This window comes from Petaurus breviceps, unplaced genomic scaffold (genome assembly GCF_028583685.1).
Source record: "Petaurus breviceps papuanus isolate PSGF00001 unplaced genomic scaffold, PetGlider_PUasm1.0 208, whole genome shotgun sequence".
NCBI lineage: Eukaryota > Metazoa > Chordata > Mammalia > Diprotodontia > Petauridae > Petaurus > Petaurus breviceps.
The window spans coordinates 14,578,019-14,593,596 of NW_027185852.1; the positions used below are offsets into that span (position 1 = coordinate 14,578,019).

At 43.6% G+C, this 15,578-nt stretch overlaps 1 long non-coding RNA gene across 1 annotated transcript in view; it reads left to right on the plus strand.

Annotated features, from left to right (window-relative positions):
- Positions 1-13,813, plus strand: part of LOC138165283 (uncharacterized) — a 112,942-nt gene extending 99,129 nt beyond the window's left edge. The window contains exons 6-7 of the long non-coding RNA XR_011169330.1: positions 2,666-2,919; positions 13,216-13,813. This is a non-coding gene — a long non-coding RNA (uncharacterized lncRNA). The remainder of the gene's footprint in view (positions 1-2,665; positions 2,920-13,215) is intronic.
- Positions 13,814-15,578: the final 1,765 nt, after the last annotated feature.

The following is a 15,578-nucleotide window of genomic DNA, read 5'->3' on the forward strand; positions in this document are numbered from 1 at the left end:
ACCCCAAGGTGGCACAGATGGGAGTTAGTCTGTTCCCACTAAAACCCTATAAAAATGAGACCTTAAACTCCTGCCCTCATGGTCCTCAGCCCTCTTCATTTCCATCGGGGTCCTGCTGCTTAGGGCTCCTGATTCGAATCCATGTGTGTCACTCTCAGCCTCTCCCTCTCTCCTCTTCATCATGCTTCTTGCCTCCCTTCACCATCTCATAGACCCATCCCCATGCTGTCAACCTCTGTATACTTTTATAGTCTTTGTACTCTGTGTCTTATTAAAGTATGATTGAAGCTCCAATGCCCATTGCCCTCAGGGCCTTTCCTGAGGAGTACTCAAAGAACTGGCATACCTGCCCCCATTGAATAATTTCATAAATTAATTGTCAATATACACATTATATATGTATATGCAGATACATGCATGTATACATCTGTATACATATACTTATGTGTGTATATGTACACATATCATATGTATAACATACATGTATATATATACAGAAAGAGAGAGATGATAAAATTTTGAGGGCACTGGGGTGTCTGTTTTCGAGTTATCTGAAGGAATGAAAGATAAAAAAGGCACAAAAAATCTCGGACCTTTATTAGCTGGTAGAATGCATAGAGCACTGAGCTTGGAGTCAGGAAGACCTAAGTTCAAATGCAGCCTTGGATACTTCGTAGCTATGTCATCAATGGCAAGTCACTTAACTTCTGCCTACCTCAGTTTTCTGACCTGTAAAATTGAGATAATGATATGACCAACCTCCCAGGGTTGTTGTGAGGGTCAAATAAGATAATAGTTGTGAAGCACTTAGCACAATGCCTGGCACAGAGTGAGGGTTACATAAAGGGTAACTATCATCATCATCAATCATCATCATCATCACCTCAAAGAGGGAAACAGGAGAACACTAATAAATATCAGCCCCTATGCTTACTAAATATTTTTTAATATGAAAATAATGCATCCAAGTATCAATCTTGGGTAACATCTTAGGAAGGAAGAAGGCTTTCCTAATTGATGTTCCACAACACTCTGTGTCTTTACAAGGACACAATTGAATGAACAATGTACAGATCATGACATCCTACTGTCTTCATAATTTGTTGACTAAGAAAACATTTGATTCAGCAGAGCAAAATGTCTTCTTTAAAGCTCTGCTGCCACAAGGTAGCTCCCACAGATATGTCAAAATTTTGTAAGATTCTTTGAAACATGTAACAGAGATAACCCTGTTGAGTAACCTTCTCAATATTAATGGCATTATCTATATGTATATCATTATATATAATAGCAAGGTTTAAAATAGAGAAGTGTTTGCTTGCCAAATGTGCTTGTTAGCATCATGGGGGAGAGCCAGTGTGGAGTCCAAGTTAGGGGGGGCTGTAGATGGCAAAATCTAGATAACATATAATTGTGGATGACACTGTAATTTAATCAAGCTCTGTAACATTTCAGAGCTTCCTCAATGAGGTCCATCATGGCCTGAAATAATTTGACTTTACTATCACACAGGAAAAATGAAATGGATGATATATCAAATATGCAGTTGAATGGACAGCCCATAGAGCACATCCATCGATATATATATATATATATTATATAACTATACACATAATATGCACATAAATTTATATGTAAACAGACACTTGAAATGGACAATAACTTGAGCTCACAGCTGAGCAGATAGAAGAGAGTTGCCTTTGGGAAATTGAAGTTTTCTTTTAATGCTTCAAAGATTCCCCTTGAAACAATAGCCCATCTTTTTCATGCCAATATTCTTTGGTGATGGTGTATGGCTGCAAGTCATGGACAATATAATCTCTGCAGAATTGAACTTCAATTCAGAAATTCACCCAAAGGGCAATGGAAGAAACTCATGAAGGGTGTGAGCAGTCTGTGGTACATTACAAATGAGAAAGGAGAAGCGCAGTAATGAACAGAAGAGATGCTGGATTGGTCATGCACTAAGAGCCAGGACTGACTCATGAACAAGCTGGGTTCTCCAATGACATTCTTGTAATTTTAAGAGAAAGTGGGAAGGACATTGAGTTGATTCAAAAGAAGGGACTTATACAACAATGTGGCCCAAAGTGACACTGAATGGGGAGACAGGGACAGATTAGATTTTGAATCATGAGATGATGGAGCCAGTGGCATATTTGAGTATGTGAATGGGTTAAGAATTATGAGGAGATTATCGATAGCATTTTACATTCGGTGTATCTGCCTACAGAATTAGATTTGCATGCATCCTGGGAGAATGGTAGGAGAAATTTAAGACGCTGTAGTTAAAACTCCAAGAAAAGAGCTCAATGCCTGAGAACTCAGGCCCGGGGCTGCCTGAACATCTTTCAGCTGTCCCTGTTGTTGCATAATGTTGGGATGCATATGAGCTGTAACCCAACACCAGCCCTTCTTCCAGAGACAGAGAGTTTTTCATCAAACCTACCAAGGTACTTTAGCTCAGATTCTTCATACACTCTTCACAAGAAAAAAGCCATCATTCATGTCCGACAAAGGGAGCCTTGGATTCTTGAGATATTTCCCATTATAAGCTTCTAGCCCCATGATTACTCTCGTCTCGAGTTACTTTTCTGATCCCTCTTCTTTCATCTGCTAAAAATGGATTATTACCTTATGAGCCTGAAACCGTTACTGTTCACAGGGCCCAAGGCTGTGGATGAACAGAGCTCATTTTGACATGTTCCTCAGAATCCAGGGGCTGCCCTCCACCTTTTTGTGGCTGGAAGAGCTTTGGAGTGTGACATGGTGATATCTTTTCAACTTGACCATGTGGCAGGCGCTGTGCTACTTGATGATCATGCAAAGGCAGAAATGAGAAAAAAAAAGAAGAAAAAAAAACCTGTCTCTGCCCTCCAGGAGCTTACACAATATGGGGCCATACAAATGAGGAAATGGGTAAGTAAAGGTAAGATCATTTGAGGAGGGAGAGAGCACTGGGCCCATCATGAGCTTGAGCTATGAAGGAATTTAGAAGCTCTAAAGGCCACGGTAAGCTAGGAGGGCATTTCAGGCATGGCAGACAGCCAGCCTGTGCAAAAGCTTGGAGGGTGGGATAGAATGGTGAGTTACAGAAATAGTAAGAAGGGCAGTTTGGATGGATTGAAGAATGTATTAAAGAGAATAATTTTCGACAAGTTTGGAAAGGTAGGCTGGAGCCAGATAGTGGAGGACTCTAATGACTATGCTGAGGAATTTGTATTTTATCCTAGGGGAAATAGAGAGCCATCGAAGATCCTTGGCATGGGAGAGGCAGTCAGTGCCTTAGGAAGATTGTTTTGGCAGCCATATGGAGGATGTCTTGGACATAGGGGAAACTAGAAGCAGTAAGAACTATGAGAAAGTTGTTGCTCCAGTTGAGTGAATGAGGGTCTGAACTTGAGTTCAAATTCAGCCTCAGACATTTGACACTTACTAGCTGTGTGACCTTGGGCAAGTCACTTAACCCCAATTGCCCTGCCTTCCCCCCTCCAAAAAAAAAAAAGATTTGAAAGCTGATTGGCTAGAGGAGGTAAAGGAATGGGAAAGAACCATTGCCCTCAGAAAGCTTGGCTCACAAGCCATAATGGCAGATGCACTAGCTCAAGGGTCAGACAACCCGGGTTCAAATCCTATCTCAGGTTCTTATTATCTGTATGCCTTCAGGCAAGCAGGTAAGCCACTTCACCACAGTGTTCACCACCATCAGTTGCACATCTATAAAATGAAGGAGTTGAACCAGATAGATGGCCTCTGGGGTCCATGATCTTATGATGTTATGAAAATGTATAAGGGTACTTAAAGAAATCACCTCATTGGAGCCCTAGAAGCAGCTGGTGGTACAGAGGATAGAGTGCTGGATTTGTAGCTGATCTGAGTTCAAATCTATCCTCAGCCCCTACTCTGAGGCATAGTGTGTGACTCTGGGCAAGTCATTTAACTTGTCTGCCTCAGTTTCCTCATCTGCAAAATGGAGATAATAATAGCACCCACACCCCAGGGTTTGTTGTGAGAGTCAAATGAGATCATATTTGCAAAGTGCTTTCCAAGCCTTAAAGTGCTAGATAAATGCTTATTATTGCTGTTGTTATTATTAGTATTAAGATCCTGGGAATTTCATTACCTACGTATTGTTTAGCCCAGAGGAACACAAGCTTCTTGAAAGCAGACTGTTTCCTTTTGGTCTTTGTATATCTAGCACTTAGAATAATGCCTTAGCTGATGCTTAATAAGTGATTGTTAGACTGAATTGAATCAAGTTGAATCCCCATTTTACAGATGAAGAAACAGACAGGAAAGGGAAGTGATTTCAAGCAAACAACCAAGGAATCAAGACTCCTCCAATTCCACATCAGTGGCTAGAACTGCTTCCCATCAGGCTTGCAGGACAATGTGCTTTCCTCACAGCAAGCCTGTGTAAGAAGCAAATGCAAATACTCTTGTCCCCATTTTACAGAGGAGGAGGATGAATGTCAAATGTTAATCAACTAGACCAGGGCCACACAGCATGTGTCAGACATACACTTGGAGTGTAGGTCCCCTGATGCAAAATCTGTCTCCACATAATACACTGTTGGCTCTCCATTTGTGAAGATGAGCTATTTATCTTTAACTGAACAGGAAGAAATAATTTGTTGCCAAATCCCTCATCTTAGAGACGAGGAAACTGAGTTCTACAGAAGGAAAGTGATTTGTTTAAAGCTATTACACAGTTATTTATCGATAGAGTCAGGACCAAAACCCAAGGCCTTGTGATTCCTAATCACATGCTCCTTGTAGAAAGCTGACTTTCTTCATCTTTCCCCAAATAAAATTTTATAATGATAAAAGGGTCTCAACATTCTCACCCCTTCCCTTCCCTTATTCTTCCCCTTTCTTCTCTTCTCTTGTTTTATCTTCCTTTTCAGTACCAGACATCTCATTAATATCCCAGAATTTCAGCACTGGAAATGATCCCAAAGGCCAACTAGCCCAACTCAAGCTTGAGTAAGAACCCTCTCTACTACATAACATCTAGACTTTGCTTGAAGACCTCCAGCAAGAAGCAACGTGCTTCCTATCTCCTGGTATAGCCTATTTGCTTAGAAATAGCTCTCATTGCTAGGAAGCTTTTCCTGACATTAATCCTAAATTGTTCCATCATTCTCCCAGCAAGTACTTCCCACCCAACCTCCCCTCCTCCTCTGCTCTTGGTTCCTCCCTCTGGCTCCAAGCAGAACAAATCTATTCCAGGTACTCTAAGATAATTGTTTGTTGATCAAGGCAGCTCTCCTGCCCTCTCAAAATTTTCCCTTTCTTTGATTCAACATCCCTAGTTTCTTCAATCTTATTTCTTCTGGCATTCAAATGAATCAAAGAAGACCAAATTCTTCATGCTCAAAGAAAAATGTGAATGTACATCTGAAAGGAGATGACTTCTTTGGTGGCTACTGTGTCCTACCCTCTGAGGTGCAAGGTAGCGCTGCAGTGGATAGCTGTTGAGCCTGGAGTCAGGAAGACCTGAGATCAAATCCAGACTCAAGCACTTTCTACTAGCTGTGTGATCCTTACCCATTTTCAGCATCAGTTTCTTCAGCTTTAAAATGGCAATCATGAGCACCCCTTGCTTGCAGAGTTGTCTTGAGGATCAAATGAGATAATATTTGCAAAGTACTTAGCCTGATACCTGGTACATAGTAAGGATTATAGAAATGCTTATCCCACTTCTCCTGACCCCCAGGAGCTATGTTTACCTAGGTAATAGGTTTCCTCATGCAAGTTAGAAATGGAAGGTTCCCCATTTTATCAGCCAACAAGCATTTAGAGAGTTCCTACTCTATTCCTGGTACTATGCTAGGCACTGGGAATAAAAAGACAAAAAAGGACACAATTCCTGCCCCTAAGGAACTTAAATTCTTTTGAAGAAGACAAAGTATATGTACATAAGTACATATACAATATTCAAAATAATATAAATCAAAAATAATATAAAAATATAAAAAAGTAAATGCCAGGTTTTTTTTTTTTTAAGTGAAGGTGGCAGATAGAATATGGAGGCTCAGGAAAGATCTTATAAAGGAAGTGGTGCTTGAGCTGAATTTTGAAGACAATTAAGACAATCTAAGAGGCAGAAGGAGGAGGCAGTGCATTCTAGGTCATGGAGCACAGTCTATGCGGAGTCATGGAGGAAGATGGAATGTTGTGAAGGAAGAACAGCAAGAGCCCCAGTTCGGCTGATGTATGTTTAGTCTTTATCTTTCTGAATGTCACTTTTCCCCAATATAATATAAGCTCCATGAGGGCAAGGGTCATCTCATTTGTATCCTTGAATTCCCAATATCTCACATGACTCCTGGCTAGTTTGGCTAAACTGATGAATATGTGGCATAAAGTAACATGTAATAGGGATGAAAAGGGAGATTGGAACTTGGATGATGGAAGTTGAAGGACTTCTAAGAAGCCAGCAAGATGCCTTGCCACATTTCCCCGCCCATTGACAGTGTCTGCTGAGTTCTTGAACATGTACTGAACACTCTGAGTAGTATGAGAGAGATAGAATGATGGGCTCTGTTGAAGAAGAGCTTTCTCTCTAGTGGGAAAATAAGACAACACAATTCAACAATATTCAGCAGTAAAGGCCAGGTCTAGGTTTTTGCTGTTCTTAGCCAGAGGCCATGAGATCATGGGGCTAAAGATGGAAGGGACCCTTGAGATCATATCATCTAATGCTCTCATTTTAGAGATGGAGAAATCTTTGGCCCAGATATGGCAAGTAATTTGTCCAGGGTCACACAGGTAGTAAGGAACAGAGTTGGGTATTCAAAATCATGTTCCCCTGCTTTCTCCACTGCATCAAGATGCCACAGCATTTCTAATGTAAAGGATAAGGACAAAATATCACCTTCTTAGGTTTCAGATATTTACTGAGGATGAAAATATATTTTAGAGTTGATTTTTAAGGATAAATCATTAGAGCAGCATATCACTTTAGATGACAAACCCAGGCTTTGCTAAAATAGGTCATAGCAGTGGAAAAACCTCAGAACCTAGAACATTAGAATATTAAGAGTTAGAATGTGCCTTAGAGATCATTTAGTCTAATCCCTCCATTTATAGAGGGGGAAACTGAGGTTCAGAGAGGGGAAAAGTCATTCAAAGTGCCTCAGTGAGGATCAAAGAAGACTAGAGAAGACATAGATCACTGCACTTAAAAATGAGAAAGCCTGAATTTGAGGTCCAGCTCTATCTTGTATTCGTTGTGTGACCTTGAGCAAGTCACTTCCCTTTCTGATCTCAACTTCCTTCCCTGTAAACAAGGGTGGGAACGAGATCATTTCTGAGGCTCCTTCTGTCTCTAGCCTCTACGTGTCTGTCCTTGGGGCAGTTTTGTATTTCTTCTCCTTGTTGCTGTTCACTCACTTTTCAATCACATTCAGCTCTCTGTGACCCCATTTGACAGTTTCTTGGCAAGGATTCTAGCATGATTTGCCATATTTTTTCAAGCTCATTTTACATATGAGGAAACTCAAGCAAATGGTGTTAAGTGACTTTCCCAGGGTCACACAGCTGGTGGTGTCTGAGGCCAGATTTGAGTCTTCCTGACTCCAGGCCTGATGTTCTATGCACTGTGGTGCCCCCTAGCTGCCCACTACTGATTCCAGGATAAAATATAAAATTTTCTGTTTACTATTCAAAACCATCCACATTCTGTTTCCAACCTTCCTTTCCAATCTTACTGTCTATCAATCTCCTTATGCATCCTATAGTCTAGCTGGAATGACCTACATGCTGTTCTCAGTAAATGGTGGTCTGTCTCCCACCTCCCCACCTTTGTACAGGCTGTATCTTATGCCTGTACTGCCCTCCCTTCTCACCTCCGTCTCTCAGAAGCCCTAGCTTCCTTCAAGGTACAACTCAAGAGCGTCTCCTATAGGAGCCCTACCATGATCCTCCCAATTGTGGGGAGCCTTCAATACTACCTTCTATTTACTTCAGGCATGTTTAATATCTGTTTATCTTTCCTCATGTTGCTTTCCCCAAAAGGAATATATTCTTCTTGAGGGCAGGGATGGTTTAATTTATGTGCTGGAATTCCCGGTGTTTCGTATTTAATAAATGCTTGCTCTTTCTTACTCCTGGGCTGGCTTCCCTTCCCTGGTTTATATGACTTTGATTCACAATATGGACATCAGAGAACTCAATGTTTTCTTTTTTTAGCTTCTTGTTTCATTTTTGCTAGTTTCCTGTGGGACAATAGGAGAGAGATGCTGAGGAGGGAGATTTCCTAAGCTTTCACCTCAGATATTTCTTTTCCTAATTTCACCCATAAGGCCTGCATCAATCCTTAGCCCAGCCTATGAACTCCCTTCCTTCTGGCAGATTGAGACTTGTGGTTAATTTAAAGTTCAAAGACTTGTCTTTGACTTAGGGCTGCAGAGACTTAACTCAGGTGTAAAGATAGCAAGAGAAAGAGGCTAGACCGGTGCCTCTGTCTTCATGGCCCTGGGCAAAGCATACTGGCTTCTGAGTTGGAATCTGGGCTCAAACAAGGCTTTGGAGGCTCACCATACAGAAGACCTTAGGTAAATCACCTGGATCTTACTTTCCGAATCTGTCCAATGGTCTGGATGGCTCCTGGGGAACCTTCCAGCTCTACTGCTATGATATGATTTGCGTTCTTGGGCAAATTACAAAACCACTCTGGAATTCATTTTCTTCCTTTTCAGGAGATTGAACTAGACAGTCTTAAAGACAGGGACTGTCTTTCTTTCTAGTATTTGTATTCCTACTCCTTAACTCAGTGCCTGGCCCAGAGTCGGCAGTTAATAAATGTAAATTGACTGACCTCTGAGAACCTTAGATCTTTGACCCTGCCTTTGAAGTCTTGTATTCTCTCCACTCCTTTATGTTGTCCCAGTACCCGTCTCAGTTCCACATTCTTGGGAACTCACCACCAATTCCCTTCACCTTTACTATTCTTCCAAGAATAGTTGAAAAAAAAACCCAACCAAAAAATCGCCAAAATGAGAATTACCTATCCCATCCTCTCACACTCCAAATTTAGGCAGCTCAATCTTTATTTACCTACAGGATTCAAGTAGAACTCTCCCTTCCCCCCAAGACTTGGCTTGGACTCTGTTCAAGGTGGAATTGATCCAGACCATCCATCCTAAGCTTATAGGAGAGAAAGGTTCCTCCCTCCTGCCTTTGTAAGATCGAGCCTACTCCAGCCCCTTTGTCCTCCATGCTAATGCTTCCCAAAGGGTGAGGGCTATTTAAACCTAGTAAATGCCCATCCTCCAAAAGAAAAAAAAAATCAGCTCCCATCAGTGTTTCCTGGCCGTCACCAGTGAGGCCCCGGGCCCCGAGTGTTCAGCTGGGAGGGTGTTTATATTTGCGGAGCTCTCTTGAACATTTGCAGCGGATCTCAAACAGCTGCTCCTCCGAAGCTTTGGGAATAGACAGATCATGAATATTCAGGTGAAGCCCCCAGAATGAACAGCCGTTAATAGAATAAATGCCTAAACAGTTGTGTAAGGCTTATTAAGACCTATTGGGGCCAAGATAATAAATTCCCACTCTGACATGTTGCAACCACTGTCGCTTAAACATTTTGGACCACCTCTTCCGAACTGAAGGGAAAAAAATGATGTTCATGCTCTGGGACAACACAAAGAAACACCTGGAAACCTTGGCACGGTGATGAGATTTGGCAGAGATGCTTAAACATGCCAGCTCGTCCTCCATTAAACCAGGCCCTGTTTATTGGGGACTTGTCAAGGTTATATCTATGCTGCCGAGTACAAGCTGGAGTGGACGTGGAGAGTTTGCTGGAAACAATCTGCCTTGACTCTCTGGGAGGGAGAGAGGGAGGAAGAGACCCCAAAGATCTGGATTTGAGTCCTGGCTTTATCACTTTCTAACTGTGTGACCCTATCAGAGAAGGAGCCAGCCTATGGCGAACGGGGCTTAGTCACAGGTGAGAACTGGGGTACTTTGGGGTACAGGTGGATGAACCCCAGGGACTCCCTATTATCTTCAGGGTCCTCAAAGTCCCCTTATAACCTGCCTCTTCACACCCTTCCAGTATGCCTATACTTGACTCCTCTCCATGTACTCCAAGGTCAAAGTCCACTGGTCCACTTGCTGTTCTGAGGACATAACATTCCGTCTCCTGACTCTGTTCCCTGTACTGGGGACATACTTCCCCCCTCTGTCCTCTACCTCCTCAGCTTCCTTCAAGGCTGAGCTCAAATCCTGCTTTCTTTAAGAGATCTTTCCCCTTTCCCTTAAATGCTAATTCCACCTTCAGTTTTCCTTCCACCTACTTTCTTCACATCTTTTATGTTGTTGTTTAGTAACTAGTCATGTCCAACCCTTCTCGACCCCATTTGGGGTTTCCTTGGCAGAGATACTGGAGTGGTTTGTCATTTCCTTCTCCAGCTCATTTTACAGATAAGGAAACTGAGGCAAATAGGGTGAAATGACTCACCCAGTTAGTAAGTTCTGAGGCCAGTTTTGAACTCAGATGAATCTGAGATGATGAATCTGTGCACTATGGCATCACTTAGCTGCCATCTTTTATGTACCTACTTGTTTACATGTTGTCTCCCCCATTAGACAGTGAGCTCCTTGAGGTCAGGGGTTGTTGCCTTTCTTTGTGTCTTCATACCATAGCACAGTGCCTGGCACACAGTAAACACTTAATCAGTGCTTATTAATTGGATGACCTATATCTACTAGACTGGTGAACCCATGACTTCATACTTGTAGGCAGCAGAGTACGGGGAATACACACTGGATTTGGAGTTTGGGGACCTTGTTTCACATCCTAGATCTTCTATGTGATGGATGGCCAATTTGGCCATCCATTCCTAGTCTTACTGTGCTAATGGTAGGACTGTCCTCAGGGCTCCCTTGCTCCTTCCCAATCCCCAATCCCATCCCATCAGATGATGTTTCATAGACCTCCTGCCTTCTTCACCGTCCAGTTTATCCCAGTGTAGGTTTTGAGAGATAGCTTCAGAGTTAGGAAGACCTGTGTTCAAGGCTTGCCTCTGAAACATCCCATTCAAAAGAGTGTATGGAGTGAGGCAAGAGTAGATACTGGGTTGTTTTATAAGCTTCCTCCCCATGCTGGCCTCTGGCAAATGTTCTCAGATCTGAGGCACTGAGCTTTCACCAGTGCCAGAGGCTAGATTCCCTTCCTCAGGATCCCCCTCTTCTTCCTCCTTTCTCCCCAACTCAATACAGGACATGCTGCAGAGCTGGCCTCCTTTTCTTGCCTGTTCTATAAATCTTATAGTGGATAAGATAGTGAAGAATTTGCAAATTTTAATGTGACCACCAATGAACAGCACTGCCATATGCATTGGGTTAAGAATCCATGGCAAAGTGGGTTTGAAATCAGTTGGCTGTACAGCTGAGGAATGGGTCCTCATGGGCAGTGCTGGATTGCTGGGTCCTGGGTCCTGGGACCCCCAATAACATTATGCCACAATGGAAGTCACTCAGATCTCCAGTCAAGGGCAGATTTGAGAATATTTGGTGAAATTTCTACTGGTAGTTCAGATTCAGAGTTTGTGATCATGAACTCATGGGTGATCCTTTGAGCCAGGGGACCTTCACTCACCCAGGATCTCAGATCTGGTGCTGGGGCAGGGGGCGGGGAGAGGGGTGCTAGGAGTCTGGCTAGTCTAACCCTATTTTTTTTTTTTACAGATGTAAAAGCCATAGTGGGTTAAATGATTTGTCTGAGGTTACAGAGGCAGTAAATGGAAGAAGTGGGATCTGAAACCAGGCCCTCTCATGCCAGATCCAGGGCATTTCCCCCAGAGTCGTGCTGCCCATGAGTAAAATGCTATTGCATCACCAGTCTTGGAAAGGACTTTGGGTGTTACCTCGGCCAAATCCATCAATGTACAGATTACAGAACGTAGGCCCCAGTGAGGTTAAACCACTGACCCAAGGTTATCCTGACGGTCAGTGCCTCCTTGAGAGGCCCTCCCCCCATTGACAGAATGCTTATCTTTTATGTATAGTTATTTGTGTGTTGCTTTTCCCCCTAAAATGTAAACTTCCTGAGGGCAGGACTGTGTTTCTCTGCCTCTCTTTGTGTGCCTAGCTATGTGAACTGTGTTGTTGCTGTTGCTGAGTCGTTTTCAGTCATGTCTGACTCTCCATGACCCCATTGGGGATTTTCTTGGCAGAGACACTGGGGTGGTTTGCCATTTCCTTCTCCAGCTCTACAGATCAGGAAACTGAGGCAAACAGAGTGAAATGACTTGCCCAGGGTCACACAGCTAGGAAGTATCTGAGGCTGGATTTGAACTCAGGAAGGTGAGAGTCTTCCTGGCTCCAAGCCTGTTGCTCTGTGCTCTATGGTGCCCCCAGCTGCCCCTGTTCTGGGCATTAATAAATGCTGGTTGATTTGACTTGCCTTAAGAAAACGAGTCATAGGCTATAGCAGCTTTAAAGGTAGAGGGGACACGGGACCACCTAGACTGCCTGACTGAGATGCCCATCTTGTGCTGACAAGATCCCAGGTCATGACTCCCCCTCCCCAATGTGAGGACAACAGTAATCCCCAATATTTGTTCCCACTTTAACATTTACAAAGCCCTTTTCATATGTTATTTTATCTGAGCCTCTGCCAACTCTGGGGGGGGTACTGTGGTTATTATTTCACTGGGATGAATATCAGGAAAGGCACAGGATTTGGAGCCAGAGGACCAAGGTTCAAATCTTACCTCTGTCACACCTGTGCCAGTATAGAGTAGGTGCTTAATAAATGTTAATTGGCTGACTGACCTTGGGTAAGTCATTTAACCTCCCTGTGTCTTGGTTTCCTAATCTATAAAATGGGGCATTGGATTTAGACCCACTGTGGAGTCTTCTTCTGATTCTAAGCCTATCATTTTAGCAACCTCCTAAAGGGCAAGGTTGCATTTTTCTTTCATTATTCTCTACATATTCCAAGTGCTTGGCACAGGGTGCTAAAGAAAAGCTTCATGAACAGAACGGAATTGAGTCCCTATTTTACAGATGAGGAAAGTAAAGGTTGGGCTAAGTTTCCCTGGCACCTTGGTTTATGGAAGCCCCCAATTCTGCCAGCCACCAACACCTGGAAAAGTCTTGGGTCACAGAATAACCACCCGTGCTGTTCAAATATCAAGTCCCCTGTTGACTTTTAAAGTGCCTTATAACCTTGCCCCTTCTTATCTTCCTCCCCTCTAGGAACTCTGCAATCCAGTGATTCTGGTCTCACTGCTGCTCCTTGGACAGGACTCTCAAGCTCCAGCCTCTGGACCTTTCCCCGGCATTGCCTGCCTCTCACCTCTGCCTCTTAGCTTTCCTGGCCCCAGTCACCTTCAGCAGGCAGCCTTTCCCAGCTTCCCCATCCCCCTGTCTCCCTCACCTCCCCATTGCTAGTGCCAGAAACCATCTTCCATTCACTCCACATCTTGTATGTACCGAGCTGTTGCTGGTTTTTTAAGCTATGTTGTCCGTTCTCTCCCCCTCCCATTGGAGTGTGAGCTCCTTGAAGGCAGGGACCCTGCTTTGGCTTTTCTCTACATCTCCCTTACTTAGCACATAGCGGTTTAATAAGTGTTTGGTGCCTGATTGAATTCAGGTGATTCCCATTTAGGGCTATGTTGGAGTCAGCTTGAACCAGTTTGGAAGAGCTTGCTGTTAAATTTTCAGTGTTAACATCGACACTTCTGAAATCAGCTACATATTAAGGCTTGGTTTATTGTTTTATTGATTGTATAGACTTAAAAAAGTGATGGAGAAAATGTGAATATTGCAAATTAAAATGAAAAGTGTGTGTTGCATTTTCAGAGCCGGCCAGGTTATTAAATACTTCACAGCACACCCCTCTACCGTACCCCACAAAGTTCCCCCTCCCTCCTTTTCCAAATGACTTGCACAGAGTTATGCTTTCAAAAGTTATTGCCAACCAAGGCTCAGTTCCCCTCTTCTTCAGCTGCCTGAATGATCTCACGTGTTTTGGGGGCCTTGTGCATACTGGGTAAATCAGCACTCTCCATCCTCGGCAGCTGCAGGGAGACAACACCATCTACCACCACCAACCACCACAGCCCAAATGCTCTGTGCCTTCCTCCCTCTCCTGCCTGCCTGCCCTCCTCCCTCTCTCCCTCCTTACACTTTCCATCCATTTTTGGTGACCTAGTTATCGCTAGGAGAAGCAGATCTACAGCCCTTTGTGTCATGGCTAGAATTCAGGAGGGAAGAACAGATGGAAGAAATTAGCGAGTCCGAATGCGTTTAACTGGAAAGGCATCTCTTTGCGTGCGTGGCCCAAGGGGAATGGGAAAGGACAGGGGACAAGGTAACAGAAGGGCCTCCGGAGCTCGGGCCTACCAGCATCCCACCCCACTCAGGAGTCGCTGCTTTGAAAAAAAATAGCACAAAGAGATCTGGTTTCAGCTCCCAGGGAGAAGTAGGTCAGGAGGTGTAGACTTAGTGGGCATTTCCTTTCCACAGAATGGTCAATATCTGATCCTGGAAATATGTTAAAAACTCTTTCAAATGAGGAAGGCGGAGCCGATAAAAAATAAAAAAAAAATAAAGCAAACTCTTTCCTCCTCTGTGTTCTTAACAGATTCTCTCCACACACTTGCATATGCTGACTTCTCCTGGCAGCTGTTTGGATGGGCAGAGAGGCAGAAGTCACTGTCCTCTTTTGGCCCTTAGTGAGCTCCTGGCTGATTGGAGGCAAGATCCTCTGGCTCTAATTCCACCCTCCCTCGGAACTCCTGGGCAAATAGTCATTTCATCACCTCCCCATCTACCCCTCCCCCTCTTTGGCATGACTGAGTTCAAACTTATCACCATTCGGGGTTCTGATTTTGAGAACTGCACTCCAGGATGGAGGGTATTGTGAGTGTGGGCTGTCTGCCCTCCTCCCCTCCATTTCTTTTCATCAAACAACAGGTGTACACTCTGGGTAAGACCACTGCCAGGAAAGAAATCCCAGTTATCAGTGGTGGGGTGACTCGGCTGGTGAGATATTGTACCCCAACGCTAGGCCAAAGCTGACTTCTAAATCTCACAGACTTCTTCTAGTCATTTTCTCTCTGAAGTTGAATAAATGATGAAACACCACATGGTTTGGATCTCCTATCCTGGAAAGGGTGGTGGGGAAGGACTTTTCTCATGGAAATCTGTGCCATGCATGGGTGAGGCTTTGGAGAAGGGGGAGTTTCTGCAGAGCTATAATGAGGGCAGGGCAACTGGGGCATTGTCCCAAAGGTCTGACATTAGAGGGCACCAAATTTAAATTTAAAGGACACTTGAAATCCTTCATCATGGCAAAGTCTAGTGGCTAGTTGGTAAGAATAATTAGTTAAAATAGGAAGTTGTCAGGCTTATGTGAGTATCACCCACTGAAGATGGGCTTTGTTACTTGCCCCATGTGTGGAAATTCCTAGTTATAGTTTTTGATTTCTTTTTCACATTCCTCTGTATGACTTTTGAAGCCCTTTACAATCTGGTTCCTCCCTCTCTCCCTCCCTCCCTCCCTTCTTCCCTTCCTTCCTTCCTTCCTTCCTTCCTTCCTTCCTTCCTTCCTTCCT